Consider the following 7,251-nt stretch of genomic DNA (forward strand, 5'->3'; position numbering starts at 1 on the left):
CCAGAGCTCCATAGCTCCATAGCACCAGAGCTCCATAGCTCCATAGCACCAGAGCTCCATAGCTCCATAGCACCAGAGCTCCATAGCTCCATAGCACCAGAGCTCCATAGCTCCATAGCACCAGAGCTCCATAGCTCCATAGCACCAGAGCTCCATAGCTCCATAGCACCAGAGCTCCATAGCTCCATAGCTCCAGCCTGGGTGGCTGGTGGCTCCATAGCTCCATACTTCCATAGCTCCAGTCAGAGAGTGTGCTAAAATTGCACTAAGTGCGAAAGCCCATTCATTTACAACGGCGTGTCCACAAGGCGGCGACATTTCCCCGTTACCGGTGGCTGCGCGGCGGGTGAGTGACAGAGCTTATCCGAGCGGCTGGAACTCTGCGCCGGCGTGGTCGAGCGTGAGGCCTCGGCCCTTTGGCTGCCTGGTACCTAAAACACTTCCATTGATCCAGCCACGGAGGGTGCTGGCTGGTGGCTCCATAGCTCCATACCTCCAGAGCTCCAGAGCTCCATAGCACCAGAGCTCCATAGCTCCATAGCACCAGAGCTCCATAGCACCAGAGCTCCATAGCTCCATAGCACCAGAGCTCCATAGCTCCATAGCACCAGAGCTCCATAGCTCCATAGCACCAGAGCTCCATAGCTCCATAGCTCCATAGCACCAGAGCTCCATAGCTCCATAGCACCAGAGCTCCATAGCTCCATAGCACCAGAGCTCCATAGCTCCATAGCACCAGAGCTCCATAGCTCCATAGCACCAGAGCTCCATAGCTCCATAGCACCAGAGCTCCATAGCTCCATAGCTCCAGGGCTCCATAGCTCCATAGCTCCAGGGCTCCATAGCTCCAGGGCTCCATAGCTCCAGGGCTCCATAGCTCCAGGGCTCCAGGGCTCCATAGCTCCATACCTCCAGAGCTCCATACCTCCAGAGCTCCATAGCACCAGAGCTCCATGGCTTCAGAGCTCCATAGCACCATAGCTCCATACCTCCAGAGCTCCAGGGCTCCATAGCTCCATAGCTCCATAGCTCCATAGCTCCATACCTCCAGAGCTCCATAGCACCAGAGCTCCATGGCTCCATAGCTCCAGCCTGGGTGGCTGGTGGCTCCATAGCTCCATACTTCCATAGCTCCAGTCAGAGAGTTGGCGAAAATTGCACTAAGTGCGAAAGCCCATTCATTTACAACGGCGTGTCCGCCAGGCGGCGACATTTCCCCGTTACCGGTGGCTGCGCGGCGGGTGAGTGACAGAGCTTATCCGAGCGGCTGGAACTCTGCGCCGGCGTGGTCGAGCGGCTGGCCTCGGTAGTTGAGGTACCAGGGGTGGGGCGGGGAGCTCCAGGCGGGTCTTGTGAGAGAGTGAAGCCGAGCGGCTGGAACTCTCGGCCGGCCTGGTCGAGCGGCTGGCCTCGGTAGTTGAGGTACCAGGGGCGGGCTGGGGAGCTCCAGGCGGGGCTTGTGAGAGAGTGAAGCCGAGCGGCTGGAACTCTGGGCCGGCCTGGTCGAGCGGCTGGCCTCGGTAGTTGAGGTACCAGGGGCGGGCTGGGGAGCTCCAGGCGGGGCTTGTGAGAGAGTGTAGCCGAGCGGCTGGAACTCTGGGCCGGCGTGGTTGAGCAGCATGCCCGCGGAGGTGGCTCTTCCATAGGCAGGGAGGGTGCTGGAGCTCCACACTTCCATAGGCAGGGAGGGTGCTGGAGCTCCACACTTCCATAGGCAGGGAGGGTGCTGGAGCTCCACACTTCCATAGGCAGGGAGGGTGCTGGAGCTCCACACTTCCATAGGCAGGGAGGGTGCTGGAGCTCCACACTTCCATAGGCAGGGAGGGTGCTGGAGCTCCACACTTCCATAGGCAGGGAGGGTGCTGGAGCTCCACACTTCCGTAGGCAGGGAGGGTGCTGGAGCTCCACACTTCCGTAGGCAGGGAGGGTGCTGGAGCTCCACACTTCCATAGGCAGGGAGGGTGCTGGAGCTCCACACTTCCATAGGCAGGGAGGGTGCTGGAGCTCCACACTTCCATAGGCAGGGAGGGTGCTGGAGCTCCACACTTCCATAGGCAGGGAGGGTGCTGGAGCTCCACACTTCCATAGGCAGGGAGGGTGCTGGAGCTCCACACTTCCATAGGCAGGGAGGGTGCTGGAGCTCCACACTTCCATAGGCAGGGAGGGTGCTGGAGCTCCACACTTCCATAGGCAGGGAGGGTGCTGGAGCTCCACACTTCCATAGGCAGGGAGGGTGCTGGAGCTCCACACTTCCATAGGCAGGGAGGGTGCTGGAGCTCCACACTTCCGTAGGCAGGGAGGGTGCTGGAGCTCCACACTTCCGTAGGCAGGGAGGGTGCTGGAGCTCCACACTTCCGTAGGCAGGGAGGGTGCTGGAGCTCCACACTTCCATAGGCAGGGAGGGTGCTGGAGCTCCACACTTCCATAGGCAGGGAGGGTGCTGGAGCTCCACACTTCCATAGGCAGGGAGGGTGCTGGAGCTCCACACTTCCATAGGCAGGGAGGGTGCTGGAGCTCCACACTTCCATAGGCAGGGAGGGTGCTGGAGCTCCACACTTCCATAGGCAGGGAGGGTGCTGGAGCTCCACACTTCCATAGGCAGGGAGGGTGCTGGAGCTCCACACTTCCATAGGCAGGGAGGGTGCTGGAGCTCCACACTTCCATAGGCAGGGAGGGTGCTGGAGCTCCACACTTCCATAGGCAGGGAGGGTGCTGGAGCTCCACACTTCCATAGGCAGGGAGGGTGCTGGAGCTCCACACTTCCATAGGCAGGGAGGGTGCTGGAGCTCCACACTTCCATAGGCAGGGAGGGTGCTGGAGCTCCACACTTCCATAGGCAGGGAGGGTGCTGGAGCTCCACACTTCCATAGGCAGGGAGGGTGCTGGAGCTCCACACTTCCATAGGCAGGGAGGGTGCTGGCACATCCACACTTCCAGCCACGGAGCATGCTGGCACTTCCACCTTGCTTGCTAAGTCGGCGTGATCTTGCCCAAAAAGTCCCTCCTCACCTCCAGCTGGAAGTGGAAAAAAATCCTCCACCTGCTTGGCCGAGGTTCTGGAAGCCAGCAGCTCGCAGAATGTTGCCAAAGTTTCACTGGAAGGAAAAGAAAAGAGAAGACCGAGTGCGCATTTCACCTACCGCCGAATGTCCACAAGAGGGAAGTGTCACTCCGTCGCAGAATCTGCGCCGACGCACTCGGCACCCTTCGAATTTATGGTGCCGGTGCGGGTGTTCTGGGTGCAAAAAGGCCGCCCAAGTGGTAGAAAAAAATCAGACTTCGTCTCTTAGGTCGAAATTAATGCCAAGTTTTGAAATGCGCTGGCAGGGGTGGACCAGGGCCCGTTAGAAGTGCTTAGGCGAGGTCCTGGAAGCCTAACCCGGCGTGATCTTGTGCAAAAAGCCGCTGCTGAGCTCCAGCTGGAAGTGTAAAAAGAACCGGGCTGGATCAAAAAAAGAACCGGGCGGCCCGTTAAAATTGCTTAGCCGAGGTCCTGGAACCCTAACCCGGCGTGATCTTGTGCAAAAAGCCGCTGCTGAGCTCCAGCTGGAAGTGTAAAAAGAACCGGGCTGGTTCAAAAAAAGAACCGGGCGACCCGTTAGAAGTGCTTAGCCGAGGTCCTGGAAGCCTAACCCGGCGTGATCTTGTGCAAAAAGCCGCTGCTGAGCTCCAGCTGGAAGTGGAAAAAGAACCGGGCTGGATCAAAAAAGAACCGGGCTGGATCAAAAAAGAACCGGGCGGCCCGTTAAAATTGCTTAGCCGAGGTCCTGGAAGCCTAACACGGCGTGATCTTGTGCAAAAAACCGCTCCCGAGCTCCAGCTGGAAGTGTAAAAAGAACCGGGCTGGATAAAAAAAGAACCGGGCTGGATCAAAAAAGAACCGGGCGACCCGTTAAAATTGCTTAGCCGAGGTCCTGGAAGCCTAACACGGCGTGATCTTGTGCAAAAAGCCGCTCCCGAGCTCCAGCTGGAAGTGTAAAAAGAACCGGGCTGGATAAAAAAAGAACCGGGCTGGATCAAAAAAGAACCGGGCGACCCGTTAAAATTGCTTAGCCGAGGTCCTGGAAGCCTAACCCGGCGTGATCTTGTGCAAATAGCCGCTGCCGAGCTCCAGCTGGAAGTGTGAAAAGAACCGGGCTGGATAAAAAAAAGAACCGGGCTGGATCAAAAAAGAACCGGGCGACCCGTTAAAATTGCTTAGCCGAGGTCCTGGAAGCCTAACACGGCGTGATCTTGTGCAAAAAACCGCTCCCGAGCTCCAGCTGGAAGTGTAAAAAGAACCGGGCTGGATAAAAAAAGAACCGGGCTGGATCAAAAAAGAACCGGGCGACCCGTTAAAATTGCTTAGCCGAGGTCCTGGAAGCCTAACCCGGCGTGATCTTGTGCAAAAAGCCGCTCCCGAGCTCCAGCTGGAAGTGTAAAAAGAACCGGGCTGGATAAAAAAAGAACCGGGCTGGATCAAAAAAGAACCGGGCGACCCGTTAAAATTGCTTAGCCGAGGTCCTGGAAGCCTAACACGGCGTGTTCTTGTGCAAAAAGCCGCTCCCAAGCTCCAGCTGGAAGTGTAAAAAGAACCGGGCTGGATAAAAAAAAGAACCGGGCTGGATCAAAAAAGAACCGGGCGACCCGTTAAAATTGCTTAGCCGAGGTCCTGGAAGCCTAACACGGCGTGATCTTGTGCAAAAAGCCGCTCCCGAGCTCCAGCTGGAAGTGTAAAAAGAACCGGGCTGGATAAAAAAAGAACCGGGCTGGATAAAAAAAAGAACCGGGCGACCCGTTAAAATTGCTTAGCCGAGGTCCTGGAAGCCTAACACGGCGTGTTCTTGTGCAAAAAGCCGCTCCCGAGCTCCAGCTGGAAGTGTAAAAAGAACCAGGCTGGATAAAAAAAAGAACCGGGCTGGATCAAAAAAGAACCGGGCGACCCGTTAAAATTGCTTAGCCGAGGTCCTGGAAGCCTAACACGGCGTGATCTTGTGCAAAAAGCCGCTCCCGAGCTCCAGCTGGAAGTGTAAAAAGAACCGGGCTGGATAAAAAAAGAACCGGGCTGGATAAAAAAAAGAACCGGGCGACCCGTTAAAATTGCTTAGCCGAGGTCCTGGAAGCCTAACACGGCGTGATCTTGTGCAAAAAGCCGCTCCCGAGCTCCAGCTGGAAGTGTAAAAAGAACCAGGCTGGATAAAAAAAAGAACCGGGCTGGATCAAAAAAGAACCGGGCGACCCGTTAAAATTGCTTAGCCGAGGTCCTGGAAGCCTAACACGGCGTGTTCTTGTGCAAAAAGCCGCTCCCGAGCTCCAGCTGGAAGTGTAAAAAGAACCGGGCTGGATAAAAAAAAGAACCGGGCTGGTTCAAAAAAGAACCGGGCAACCCGTTAAAATTGCTTAGCCGAGGTCCTGGAAGCCTAACACGGCGTGTTCTTGTGCAAAAAGCCGCTCCCGAGCTCCAGCTGGAAGTGTAAAAAGAACCAGGCTGGATAAAAAAAAGAACCGGGCTGGATCAAAAAAGAACCGGGCGACCCGTTAAAATTGCTTAGCCGAGGTCCTGGAAGCCTAACACGGCGTGTTCTTGTGCAAAAAGCCGCTCCCGAGCTCCAGCTGGAAGTGTAAAAAGAACCAGGCTGGATAAAAAAAAGAACCGGGCTGGTTCAAAAAAGAACCGGGCAACCCGTTAAAATTGCTTAGCCGAGGTCCTGGAAGCCTAACACGGCGTGATCTTGTGCAAAAAGCCGCTCCCGAGCTCCAGCTGGAAGTGTAAAAAGAACCGGGCTGGATAAAAAAAGAACCGGGCTGGATAAAAAAAAAGAACCGGGCGACCCGTTAAAATTGCTTAGCCGAGGTCCTGGAAGCCTAACACGGCGTGATCTTGTGCAAAAAGCCGCTCCCGAGCTCCAGCTGGAAGTGTAAAAAGAACCAGGCTGGATAAAAAAAAGAACCGGGCTGGATCAAAAAAGAACCGGGCGACCCGTTAAAATTGCTTAGCCGAGGTCCTGGAAGCCTAACACGGCGTGATCTTGTGCAAAAAGCCGCTCCCGAGCTCCAGCTGGAAGTGTAAAAAGAACCGGGCTGGATAAAAAAAGAACCGGGCTGGATAAAAAAAAGAACCGGGCGACCCGTTAAAATTGCTTAGCCGAGGTCCTGGAAGCCTAACACGGCGTGATCTTGTGCAAAAAGCCGCTCCCGAGCTCCAGCTGGAAGTGTAAAAAGAACCAGGCTGGATAAAAAAAAGAACCGGGCTGGATCAAAAAAGAACCGGGCGACCCGTTAAAATTGCTTAGCCGAGGTCCTGGAAGCCTAACACGGCGTGTTCTTGTGCAAAAAGCCGCTCCCGAGCTCCAGCTGGAAGTGTAAAAAGAACCGGGCTGGATAAAAAAAAGAACCGGGCTGGTTCAAAAAAGAACCGGGCAACCCGTTAAAATTGCTTAGCCGAGGTCCTGGAAGCCTAACACGGCGTGTTCTTGTGCAAAAAGCCGCTCCCGAGCTCCAGCTGGAAGTGTAAAAAGAACCAGGCTGGATAAAAAAAAGAACCGGGCTGGATCAAAAAAGAACCGGGCGACCCGTTAAAATTGCTTAGCCGAGGTCCTGGAAGCCTAACACGGCGTGTTCTTGTGCAAAAAGCCGCTCCCGAGCTCCAGCTGGAAGTGTAAAAAGAACCAGGCTGGATAAAAAAAAGAACCGGGCTGGATCAAAAAAGAACCGGGCGACCCGTTAAAATTGCTTAGCTGAGGTCCTGGAAGCCTAACACGGCGTGATCTTGTGCAAAAAGCCGCTCCCGAGCTCCAGCTGGAAGTGTAAAAAGAACCGGGCTGGATAAAAAAAAAGAACCGGGCTGGTTCAAAAAAGAACCGGGCAACCCGTTAAAATTGCTTAGCCGAGGTCCTGGAAGCCTAACCCGGCGTGATCTTGTGCAAAAAGCCGCTCCCGAGCTCCAGCTGGAAGTGTAAAAAGAACCGGGCTGGATAAAAAAAAAGAACCGGGCTGGTTCAAAAAAGAACCGGGCAACCCGTTAAAATTGCTTAGCCGAGGTCCTGGAAGCCTAACCCGGCGTGATCTTGCCCGAAAGTCGGCCTCTATACTTCCATTTTAGGTACCAGGGGCTATTAGTGTACTTGGTCCCACTAGTCAGTGTACTCATCCAGTTACCCCCCGTTTTCCAAAACACCATCGGCACGTATAAGGGGGGGACTCTTGAGAGAGATGAGGTATATGGCAGCGCAACACCAATCCGCTCCGCGCTGGTTCCCATGTCGGCTACGG

The sequence above is a fragment of the Syngnathus leptorhynchus genome, unplaced genomic scaffold, assembly GCF_054491065.1.
Source record: "Syngnathus leptorhynchus isolate UIUO unplaced genomic scaffold, UIUO_Slep HiC_scaffold_150, whole genome shotgun sequence".
Taxonomy (NCBI): domain Eukaryota; kingdom Metazoa; phylum Chordata; class Actinopteri; order Syngnathiformes; family Syngnathidae; genus Syngnathus; species Syngnathus leptorhynchus.